This window comes from Pelodiscus sinensis, chromosome 1 (genome assembly GCF_049634645.1).
Source record: "Pelodiscus sinensis isolate JC-2024 chromosome 1, ASM4963464v1, whole genome shotgun sequence".
Lineage (NCBI taxonomy): Eukaryota > Metazoa > Chordata > Testudines > Trionychidae > Pelodiscus > Pelodiscus sinensis.
In genome coordinates, this window is record NC_134711.1 from 89,033,376 (window position 1) to 89,046,528 (window position 13,153).

The window sequence follows — 13,153 nt, forward strand, 5'->3', positions numbered from 1 at the left end:
TGCCTGTTCCAGATCAGCTGTTCAGTGGCTTGCAGGAGGTGTTGAGAGGGAGAGGGAAGACTGATCTGTGGGACTGCCAGTGGGTGCTGAGCACACACTATTTTTTCCCCATGGGTATCCAGCCCTGGAGCATCCATGGAATTGACCCCTGTGCCCGGGGTCCCCAGAAGCTGCACGGTCAAGCCTGCCTTCTGGGCAGAACTACACCGCATCAGTTCATCTCTGTGCTGGCTGCCATTTGCATTTCAAGGTCCCCGTCTTGGAAACTGGCTCGTTACTTTAGAGAGGCCCTTTGACAATCTTGCTATGCCCAAGAAAGCCACTTCAGTGGGCAGCGCCTAGTTTTCTACTTGTGACAATTCAGCTTACAGCAACCTTAGGGAAGGGCCTACAATTATGGAATAAGCTCCTGGCTACAGGAAATCTGAGTGAGCCCAAGAAAGCCACTTCAGTGGGCAGCGCCTAGTTTTCTACTTGTGACAATTCAGCTTACAGCAACCTTAGGGAAGGGCCTACAATTATGGAATAAGCTCCTGGCTACAGGAAATCTGAGTGAGCCCCAATCTGGTCCTTCGGTTTCTATGGCTGGGGAGGTGTCTGTGCAGCACCGCTGCTCCTGCTGCTTTGGCAGGGCTGAGGAAGCAAAGCAGCACTGAAAAGGGGCAGCTGTGGATTCTCACCTGTATCCTTGCATGGCTGCTGCTACAGGGCTGAACCAGCAGGCACTGGTACCATGGTCTGACACGTTCTTAAGCTAGTAGCTAACTGCTATGAAATGGCTTTAAAAGAAAGGCTCTTTGGACTCAAGAGAGACAGCTCATCCCTTTGGACCTTTTTTAAAACTATGTATTTGTGACTTTTGCCTTTTCCTCCCAGGCTCAGACTATAGCTTTCCTTACAATTTACCACACCAAACCAGCCTAATTCAGCATGTTGTGAGACACACTGGGCTCAATTTATTCCTATTTGGGCACTGAGCCCAGTGCTGGGGCACAGAGGACACACAAGGCACCTAAGGACTTGTCTACACTGACATGTCTTGTCACCAAAGCCTGCCTTTTGTTGACAAAGCAGCGAGAACATTTACACTACCATGCAACTTTTGTTGGGAAAAACACCCAGTTTTGGCAACAAAAACTTCCACCACTGTGAGAGACGATTGTCTTTTCCCCTCCCTTCCCCCCTCCCCAACAAAGAGCCAGTGTGGACTCTGCTGTTTGTTTTGTTGAACTGGCTTCTTCCAGTGTCCCACAATGCCATGATGGCTCTGCTCAGTGTTTTGTGATCTCTGCTGCCCTGCAGGTATGTGCCCCTCCCCTTTCAAAACTCCAGGAAGTATCTGACAGCTGAGTTAGCTGCTCTGTTTGGGGAACAAAGTACAAATCATTGGAGTGTTCTGCCCTTCACTAGAAAGATAGCAACAAGCTGACTGCTGCTGCAGGGGGTTGGCTGGAGAGACTGCTGTGCTGCTTTGGCATTCTTCAACACAAGAGCTCACAGAGCTAGGAAGAAATCCCAAGAAGCGCAGGGATCAGCTCTGCCTTCCCACAACACTGCACCGTGGGATATTTACCCACATGGCTTTGCTATTTTCTGTCATCAGGGTGCTAGCAATATGGCCATGAAATGTCAATAATGGAAGGCAGAAAAACAGTTTTTACTAGTTTTTGCTTTTGGTGCCTTTTGCATGTTGACAGCCCTTTTGTCGCCAAACATTTCCAGTGTAGACATAGCTTATGTCAGCTGTCAGATTCCCATCTCAATTAGAGAAGCAGGATTAGCTCTCATAGTTTGTGACCCAGCTGCAATGGCCACTATGGGCCACTATGAGAGTTGGGAACAGCCAGGGAATAGGAATGCATGGGACATACCCGCTCTCCTCCTGACATGCTTTCTGCACTGGGTGCTCTTGACTTCTGAGGTTGGAGTGTAAAGCTGGGGACACACCCTATGTCCAGGGGGGAGGTCCAGCTGCCTTATAGCCCCCATGAATCAACACAGGGAAGAATTCAGCCTACCAGTTTTAAATTACAGAATTTCAATTAGCATTTTCCCAAACAACCATGATGTAAAATACCCAGCGCAGAATAAACCAGCCACTTGCACACACTCTCCAGGAGAAAATGACTTACTTAGAGAAAGGAGGCGGCATCTACCGTCTAGAACTGATGAGGTACCTTTAATCAGGTACTACAGAGATGAGTGCCATAAAAATGCTGTGACATAAAAAAAGTACACAATGTGTCAGTAGCTTTTAAAATATTTGTACTTACTTGTTACAGTGCCATAAGAGTACATGGAGCTGAATAATGAATTTCCAGTGTTAATTAATTAGCAATCCCCTTAGTAGCTCCAGAGAGCATGCAGTAGCATAAGCTAAACAGTATGGTGCAAGACAGAACAGACTGGGATAGGAATATCAGAACCTGAATGCTTCATGGAATAACCAGGGGGTTTAGAGGCCTTTGAAGGAAGAGTTCTTAGGAGCATGATACATGGTGACTTGAAGGCTGTTCCAGGAATACAGAGCAGCGATATAGGCATAAAGTCTAATGTGCATAAAGAAGACAAAAGGTGATGAGAAGAGACAAGCTTTAACTGAAATTAGGTTTAGGTGTTGGAGGGAGATAAGGACAGAGATAGAGGCAAGAGCAGGGTTATGGAAGGCTTGGGATGTGAGAATATTCTTGAACCATTTGTGCGGAATCAAATCCAATGCAGAAAAGTCTATCTATGGAATTTTCAACCTCAAGTGTTCAAAAATCGTGTGTCAGATCCCAAAAAACCATAAGGTTGGTTTAAAAATCATGAAATTTTTTACAGTAATAAATGTTGGATTCTTTTGATTTTCCTCCTTATTTCTGAGCTTTTCAGTAACACTCATTTGATGGTGTCCAGCTTTTTTCCCCAAACACAAGTATTAGAAATGTACCTTAAAATAAAAGAAACCTGAGAGTCTCATGGATTTCTTGATTTCAGAAACGAGGGCTTCAAGCAACATACCAAATATTGCAGCACTCCCAATACAATTGCCAAAGTTCGCAATACTGATGTGTGTATGCATGCATATGTGCATAGATACACACATAGGTCTACAGCTGTGCAGGGCATCAAGACAAGTGGGGTCAAGAATTCATAGCTTATGCTAGCGAGTGGGCTGCATGACTGACTGGTCCTCCATCTCAGTGGGCCACAAGGTTGTCACAACCAGGACGATCACCTGAGATAGGGTAGTTTTGCTATCTTGTGCACCTAGAATTTGTAGGATGCCAGTTGAACTGTAGCAATGGTTTGCTTGGATGTAGAGAGAGCGCACGGCTCTCACAGTCTTTGTTGTGTGCAGTCAGCACACACCTCACTTCACGTGCTCTTGCTTTATGTGCTTGTCACTTTAGAGATACTGGTAGGAAAAAAAATGTGGCTGGAAACCAGCGGAATCTGGCAACAATAAACAAAATATCTTGCGGGCCACATATAGAATCCTGATGCAGGCTGCCCATCATTGCTCTAGGTCCAGTTCCTTGCTTTATTATGGCCTTCCTGTGTGCTCTTAGGAAAATCAGTTAGCCTGTCTGTATAATGGGGATAATAATTCTTCCTTTCTGAAGGGACATGTTGTGAGGGTAAGTACGTTACAGATTGTAAAGTGTTTTGAGATCTACTGGTGAAAAGCACTATATAAGAAATAGGGATGACTATTATTGTTTAAGCAAAATTCAGGACTATGTAGCACTTTAAAGACTAACAAGATGGTTTATTAGATGATGAGCTTTCGTGGGCCAGACCCACTTCCTCAGATCAAATAGTGGAAGAAAATAGTCACAACCATATATACCAAAGGATACAATTAAAAAAAATGAACACATATGAAAAGGACAAATCACATTTCAGAACAGAAGGGGGATGCAGGGCGGGGGGAAGGAAGGTAAGTGTCTGTGAGCTAATGGTATTAGAGGTGATAATTGGGGAAGCTATCTTTGTAATGGGTAAGGTAGTTGGGGTCTTTGTTCAATCCCCCCCCCCCCGGAGAGTGTCGAATTTTAGCATGAATGACAGTTCAGAGGATTCCCTTTCAAGTGCAGATGTAAAAGGTCTTTGTAGCAGAATGCAGGTAGTTAAGTCGTTGAGACAGTGTCCTTTCTGGTTGAAATGGCAAGAAATTGTTTTTTCTTTGTGATCCTGTCTGATATCTGTTTTGTGGGCATTAATCCTTTGGCGAAGTGTCTGAGATGTATGTCCAATGTACATAGCAGACGGACATTTTCGGCACATGATAGCATAAATTATATTTCTGGATGCGCAGGAATATGTGTTCTTGATCTTATAACTCACTTGGTTAGGTCCAATAATGGTATCAGCAGAATGAATATGTGGACAAAGCTGGCAACGGGGTTTGTTGCAAGGGAAGGTACCAGGGTTGGTATTAGTGTGGTATGTCCTGTGGTTGTTGGTAAGAATCATCTTGAGGTTAGGTGGTTGTCTATAGGAGACTATGGGTCTGTCTCCAGAGCCTCTTGGAGTATGGTATCCTGTTCCAGTATAGGCTGTAGTTTATTGATAATGGTCCCCAGAAATGTGTGTCATGTACTGCCCAGTTCTCTTCTGGATAACTTAAGCTCATATAAAGTCCATCATTTTATTTTTTGATATACACAAACCCCTGTCATCTCAAAAGGAGTCTTGCAGACACTTGAATCCAAACACACTAGTTTAAATAAAACAATAAAACAAATTTATTAATTACAGGAAAGGTAGATCTTAGGTGACTACAAGTAATGAGTCATAAAAGTCAGGATTTGTTACAAAGACATAAAAGGTAAAATGCAAACTAATATCTAACTTAGCAAGTTAAGTGAATTTAAAGCAAAAAGGTTTCTCTCGTCACATGCCTATATCAGACTGGTTGGATTTTTCAGCCTTCCCCCAGTTCAATTATGCTTCTTTTGTCTTTCAAACATTGTTGATGCCATGAGTAGATATGAGAAGACAGGTGATTTGGATCCTCTGTTCTCCCTGCTTATAGCATTTCTCTTCTTTGAGAATCAGCTCCATCCGGGGTCCAGGTGATACAAAGTCTGTTTGCAAAGATGTAAATTTCTCACTCACATCCTACTCCTGGGGGAATTCTGCACCATTGCGCATATGCAGAATTCTTGTCTGGTGCAGATTTTTTTTTCCTGCACAGAAAATACATTATGTCTGAGAAGGGCTATAGTTCTGCCTTTTGCCCACCAGAGGTTACTGTGGTGGCAGAACAGAGGGCAGCAGCTGATAGATACTGATAGTCAGCTGCTGCCTGTGATCATAACAGCAGCCTTGCCCATGGAGCCAGGTTGGGAAGCACAGGATATGGGAGGAACAGACTGGAGTACATGGGCTGCCTGGGTCACAGACTAAGGTTCAGAAAGGATAGTGGGGGGGAGGGACAAATTGGGGTGGGGGGCTCAGGAGATAGTGGAGTAACAGCATTGAATCAGAGACTGAAAGGGAAGGAGGCTGCAGGGCTCCATGAGGACAGGGATGGGGGCATATGTGCCTGAGTGAATGGAAGAGGCTAGGGGTCAGTCAAGGTCTGAATGGGGGAGGCTCTCCAACAGTCTCTCGCCCCACAAACAACCCATTCCATAATTCTCCCACTCACACTAACAACTTTCCAAGTTCACTCCTTCTTCCTCAGCTCCAATGTTACCCATAATTCCCCCAGTCCTTTGCCCTGCTTCTGAGGGGTGCATGAAAGACATTTCTGTATTACAGTTTAAATGAATTATTACTCAGTTATATATTAATTTGTGAAGTGAGGAATGTATTACTAAACAAATCCTGAATTATTTTTTGTCTATACCATTACAGACATACTAGCTGACAGGTATTTTGAAATAAATTGCCAAAATAATTGAATCTGACGATTATATTTTGTTAATTTGACAAATGAAATATGCAGAGTTTTGCAGAAATTTAAAATATTTTTTGGCATAGAATCCTCCCCTCAAGTAACACTTCTTCCTGCCAATTAATGATCACTTAACAAAGTCCATTTGATTTTTTGATACCTGGCTGAGGTGTCTGCCTTTTGTCTCTGAGGTACTGGTCTGTGCCAGCTTTTCTAAACTTGGAGAGCGTCTCAGCAAAATCATCCAGTAGAATCTTAAATACACATTTTACCAGGACAATAATGATCAGCAAATTATATGTTTTCAAAAGATACCTCACAGGTGCTACCAGAACATGGGTAAAGACATCCTAAATACTTTGCAAGGCTAGGGATGTTTTATTTTGCATTTTAAAAAATGAATATACTGCTTATAAACAAGGCTACAATTATGTCACAGAAATCACAGAATCCATGACTTCCAAGAATGTCTGTGACATTTTCTGTTTCCGCCCTACGGCCACAGGGCTGGTGTTGTCAGAAGTTGGTGGTCCCAGAGATCTCAGCTGATATTGATGGCAGGACCCCACACAGCTCCCAGCCACTGGCCCAGGAGCTCCAAGCTGGTGGCAGGTGGAGATAGAATTTCCATAGCTGACAGCTACTGTGAGCTGCAACAGCAGTGGGTCCTGGAGCCCCAAGTCCTCAAGTTGTTTCAGTTATGTTTATTAAAAGCCACATATAGGTCAGGGGCTTCCCTGAATTTTTATTACCTATGAATTGCCCAAGACTTTTACTAAAAATCTTAGCCTTACTTGTAGAAGGTACTGTACTGATGGCTGGGAACCGTATGTTCCTCTGTGTACCTACAATAGAGATAAAGCATGGACAATAGCAATGAAAACATCTGCTTAAGTCCTCAATTACGCTGCAGGGTGAATTCATGCACCTCTCCTTCTAGCTGATACTAGGGATGTAAAATCCTATTTAATTATTTAACTGGTTAAACATTAAGTGTTGCTGGTGAATTGATTAACCTGGCGGGGGGGGGGGGGGGGGGGGAGTTCAGCCCACTGGGCTGGAGCGACCCCCTGCCAACTACAAGCAGGCTGGAGCAGTCCCCAGCCCAGCTGCTTCCAACCCCATGCTGGGCTCCTGGCTCCCAGCCTGGTAGTTAATTGTTACCCATTAAGCATCACTACAAAGGGTGATGCTTACCAGGCAACCAGGTAACTGGCTACCATTCACATCCCTAGCTGATACAGAACTGCTTTTCATTCCCTCTCCATACTCCTCCCACAAATTGCTTGCAACTTCCAGCCCATATAAGTCCTCCATTCACTCCACCCCTTTGAACAGCTTCCAAAACTATAGTTGGACTTACACACAGCCATAAGAACCTACACTGCCCTTCAGTGTTATCTCCCTTCTCTCCAAGTCTTTTGTGCAGGTTGTTAATTGGTATTTAATAAAAACAAACTCTCTGAAAGAAAACCAATCTTTATGTGTCTCCTACACATGGTGGTTGCTGTTGAAATTAATACACTGCGGCAATTTGAGAATTTCTGATTACAAAACATGGTTAGGAATCATCAACATTTTCACACAAGGTGGCCAGTTAATAAAGCATGGCAGAATGGTATATAGAAAGACTCATTACTGGAGCTGACTGTCAAAATGGTGCCTCAAAGCCTCCCTGATGCTAATAGCCCCTCTAATTACCTTGATATTTGGCTGGTCAAAATCAGCCATCAGGCAATCTGCCCCCACATTCCATCCCAGGGGGAACTTTTCACCTTTAGCCCTGCAAATATTATGGGGTGTATAGCAGGGTGCTATGACCATGGGAATATTTTCATTATTTTGATCTAATCTGCAATAAAGGCAGAGTGCTTTTAATATGCCAAAGGCACATTCTACTATCATCCTTCACCTGCCCATTATTAAAGAACTCCTTATAACTGTCCAAATTTCCTGAGAAAGGTGTCATAAGCCACGGGAGTAAGGGATATGCTGGGTCTCCCAGAATCACTATGGACATTTCAGGATCCCCCATTGGAATTTTCTGGTCTGAAAAGAAAATCCCCACATACAGATTTCTGTCCAAGCCAGTGTTTCTGAAGAAGTATGTGTCATATACCTTCCTGGATGACCTCACATTGATGTCATAGAATCAAAGAACTGGAAGGAACCTCTAGAGGACATCAAGTCCAGTTCCCTACACTCATAGCAGGACCAAGCACCATCTAAATCATCCATGACAAGTATGTATCTAACCTGCCCTTAAAAATCTCCAAAGATGGAAATTCTACAACTTCCCTAGGCAATTTATTCCAGTGCATAACTACCCTGACAGCATCTTTTTCCTAATGTCCAACCCAGGGCTGTCTCTAGTTTTTTGCCGCCCCAAGCAAAAACATTTTTGGCTGCTCCTGCACCCCTTGGCCCACTGCTGCAGGACAGGCACTACTGAGGAGGAAAGCTCCCTTTTCACCTTGCGGCTCTTTGACTCTCTCCACGCCCTCCAGCCAAACCCAGCCTACATCTTGTCTCCCTTCCACACACATCCCGGTGCCCCCCCACCCACTCACCAAACCCAGTTTCCACTTTCTCTCCCCTCCCAGGCAAACCCGACCCCTCAGTGACGAGACCCAGTCCGCCCCCTTTCTCTCCTCCACCTAATTCACCCTGTGTCCTCTCTTCCCTCCCAGCCAAACCCGATCCCCCCCCTCCTGACTGGACCCAGTCTGCTCCCCTCTCCCACTGACCGAACTCCGACTCCTTTCCCTCTCCCCACCAAACCCTTGTGTCCGCTCCCCACAGCACGTGCAGAAACATCGGAGAGCCTTGGGGGAGGGGTGAAAGTGGCATGGGTCCCCCTACTTCCCTTTTTCTGCAGCTGTAAACACCGTTCCCCGGTGTGAAGCGGGGCACCGCGGGCTCCCGTCCCCTGCAAGAGGAGAGAGAGGAGCCTCCAGGCCAGGGCTCGCCTGCAGCTACTGTGAGGGACTCTGCAGCCAGTAGCTCCTGGGAGTGCTGAGGACTTGCCGAGGGGCTGGCACGGTTGCGCAGCTGGCTGGCTGCCCCGGGCAAACACCTGGGAACAGGAGAGAGGCAGAGCACTGGGTGGTGCGCTGGCTTCGCGCCAGGGTCCAAGCTCCGCGCGGAGCAGGAGGAGGGTCTCCCAAGCTCTCCCGGCGCTGATTAGGCAAGAGGCCAGAAGGAAGGGGGCAGGTGGGGGGGAAGAGGTGAAATCAACAACTACAAGCGGCGCGGCAGCGGCCCAAGCGGGGACGGTGGCAGGTGGCTGGGACCATGGAGCGCAGCTGCTCGCTTCTGCCACAGCAGGAAGCGGCGGAAACCTGGCTGGAAAGGAAGTTAGACGAGGGGGTTCTCTGCGACTGTGGGGCCTATTTCCGCTCTTCCCTCGTGTCACGAATCCGGGCAGAGTTCCTCTGGGCAGCGTCCACTGGCTCCATCGACAGCTTTGAGGAGCAGTGGGCGCTGTCCGGGGTTCTCTGCTCGGTGTCCCCATCCGGCTCCCTTATTTTAAACCTGTGACCCGCACTCCTTGACCCTGTTGTCATTTTTTGTCCCCTGGATTCAATTGAACATGGGTTCAGTGTCCCTCCCATAAGGTTGGGGAGGGGCTTTTAGAATGTGGGCGGGCTTTGCCCGCCCACCTTCCCATGATTTCAAATAGGCCCCTCCCCACAGATGATCCCCAGGAGCTGCCTCCTCTTGACACTCCCCCCCCCACACCTTTCCCCTCCCGACAGCTGGCAAAAATGAAACCAACATGCCACCTCTCTTGTGCCGCTGCCACCCAAGTTCCGAGCAGCCTTCCCGGCCCAACCCCCAGCAGAGCCCGGGGAGCTGTTGCCTCACCACTCGGCGTGGTTCCCAGTGGCCACAGGCTTTGCATGCCCCACTGGACACGCTGTCCCAGCCCCCGCGCTTCTCCGGGGCAGTGGAAGTGCGTCCCACCACGCACCACTGGCTGTCCCGAGCGGAAAGCCCCGGCGTGCCCCGTGTCCACAGAGTGGCAAATCTGCACGGGGCGCTTTTAAAGGAGCACCCCCCCCCCCCCCAGCAATAGGCTGGGCCCCGCTAACCTCTGAGCTCTCTATGGGCCGGGGGGGGAGGGGCGGGTCACTCGCTGATTCCCAAAAAGCCGCTGCTCTTGGGCTTGACATCTCAGTGGCCGCGTGTGCGCTGCGCATGGCGAGGCGAGGCAGGAGAGGGGCCGAGTGGGCTACGGGCTGGGTGGGTTGCGGGTGGTGGGGAGCAGGCGGGGCGCTGCGGAGAGCTAGAGCGGTGGAGAGGGGGGGTGGGGCTGCTTCTTCAGTCGGAGGGGGAAGTAGGGGTTCTCTCTGCTCCCAGCACTGGGGCGCTGACTCTTCTTCCCAGGCAGCTGTGTGGGGCAGCAAGAGCACACTCCCGGCTCTGCCGCCCCGCCTATTGTCTTGGGCAGCCACAGGTAGGCCTGTGTCTGGGGGTAAGGCTGGCCGGAATGCCACCCCTGGACATGTGCCACCCCAAGCCTGTGCTTGTTTTGCTGGTGCCTAGAGCTGGCCCTGGTCCAACCTACACCTCCCTTGTGGGAATTTAAGCCCATTTACTTCTTGTCCTAGCATCAGAAGTTAAGGAGAATATTTTTCTCCCTCCTTCTTTTAAGAATTTGAAAGCTATCATCATGTCCTTTCTCATTCTCAGTCTTCTCTTTTCCAGACTAAACAAACACAGTTCTTTCAATCTTCCTTCATAGGCCATGTTTTTTAGATCTTTACGTATTTTTGTTGCTCATCTCTGGACCTTCTCCAATTTATTCACATTTTTCCTGAAATGTGGCACCAGAATTAGACACAGTACTCCACTTGATGCCTAGTCAGCAGAGTAGAGTGGAAGAATTATTTCTCATGTTTTGTTTACAACACTTCTATTAATATATTCCAGAACGATGTTTGCTTTGTTTTGCAACAGTGTCCCACAATTGACTCATACTTAACTTGTGGTCCATTATGACCCCTAGATCTCTTTCTGTAGAGCTCCTTCCTAAATATTCATTTCCCATTTTGTATGTGTGAAACAGTTTGTTCCTTCCTAAGATGAGTACTTTACATTTGTCCTTGTTAATTTAACCCTATTTACCTCAGACATTTTCTCCAGCTCATCTGGATTATAATCCTGTCCTCCAAAGCATGTGCAATCTCCCCCAGCTTGGCATCATCTGCAAACCTTATGTGTGTTCTCTTTATGCCATTATCTAAATCAGGGGTTCCCAAACTTTTTGACACGGGCAACAGTAAATCCATTCATAAGCTTTTGGAGGACTAGTAACATTCATTTGCATGTTTGCATATTCATTAAGCAAATGATAAATATTCAAATAAGTTGTTTCTGGTCCATCCAAAGCCCCCAGTGTCAGCTTTAGCAAAGCTTTTGATACAGTCACCCACAATATTCTTGCCATCAAGTTAAGGGAATACGGATTGGATAAATAGACTGTAAGATGGATAGAAAGCTGACTAGACCAGGGTTTCCCAAACTTTTTACTTTAGTTGGAACCCGATTTTTTTCAGTAGTTTTTTGCAGCCCAAAAATATAAACGCATATTAAAAAAATAATTAAAAATGAATAAACTTTTAGCGTTTCACCCAGCTGCATCCTCCGCCCAGCCTGGGTCAGGGCTTGGGGGACCCAGTACTGCATGGGCACTCCAGGAGGTAGGAGCAGGAGCAGATTGGAGGTAGGGTATCTGTCTAGGAGGGAGGGTACAAGGAAGGGTAGGGTTGCCAGGTGTCCGGTTTTGTACCGGACAGTCCAGTATTTGAGGGTTCTGTCCAGGAAACAAATTGAGAAAATACCGGACATATAAAATGTCCTGTATTTTCTAATTAGGTAAGCTTTATTATTATTAGGTGTATCAGTCCGTAGCTGCAAACTGCCTGGCTGGTAGATGTGCTCAGGCTCCGTGAGTGTGTCTACCAGCCAGGCAGTTCGCAACTACTCAAGGGAGGGTATGGGGGAAAGGGAGGGGGAAATGGAATCCCCAGGGCCGGATTCACTCATGTGCCCCTGGTCTGCATGTGCCCGGGTCAGTTCCACTTGCCGCCGGCCGATTTGCTTCCCCCCTTCTCCTCCTGATCTCCTCCATCCAGTCCTGCTTCTGGAGGCTGGTTCTCCCATCCTCCTCCTCCCAATCTCCCCCATCCAGCCCCCACCCCCATTGAGACCTGCTTTTACCAGCTGCTCCCCACCCCTCCGAACTCTTCCAGGCAGCCCCGCTGCCCCCAACCCTGCTTCCCGGTGGCCAGTTTCCCCCCCACACACCTCCTCCCAGCCCGCCCCACTCCCCTCCCGGCAGCCACACTGAGGTCCAGCATTTTTTTCCAGGCTGCGGCCTATAGTTTGGGAAACACTGATCTAAATCATTAATGAAGATAATGAGAAGAACTGATCACAGTGGAACCTCGTGAATTATGCCCTTCCAGCATGACCGTAAGCCATTGAAAGCTACTTTCTGAGAATAGTTTTCCAACTAGTTATGCACTTATCTTATAGTAGTCCCATCCAGATTGTATTTCCCTAGCTTAGTAATAAGAAGGTCATGCAAGACTGTGTCAAATGTTTTACTAAAGTCTAGATATACCACATGTACCACTTCACCCCATCCACAAGGTTTATTACTGTGTCAAAGAAAGCTATCAGGTTGGTTTAACTTAATTTGTTCTTTACAAATCCATGCTGTTATTTATCACTTTATTATCTTCTATATGTTTGCAAATTGATTCCTTAATTATTTGCTCCACTATATTTCCTGGCACAGAAGTTATGTTGACTGGTCTGTAGTTTCCTGGTCTGTCCTTATTTCCCTTTTTATGGATGGGCACTATATTTTCTCTTTTCCAGTCTTCTAGAATCTCTCCTGTCTTCCATGGCTTTTCAAAGATAATAGCTGATGGTTCAAATATCTCTACAACCAGCTCCTTGAGTATTATAGGATACATTTCAGCGGGCCTTGTTGATGTGAAGGTTACTAATTGTCAAATGTTCCTGTGAAGAAGAACTAGGAATGGGAACCCCTCCACAATTTCAGGTCATCTATGTCCCAAAGTGCAGAGGCAAGGAAAAAAAGATGCAGCCTCTCTTCAGTGTGAAAAACTTCAAACAGCCTCCTATATGTCAAAAACATAAACTGACTCGCATACTTTTTGGATGCCAAATTTCTACCATTACATTGTCAGACCCCCAGTTCCCTCCTGAAAAATATAATGGAAATAG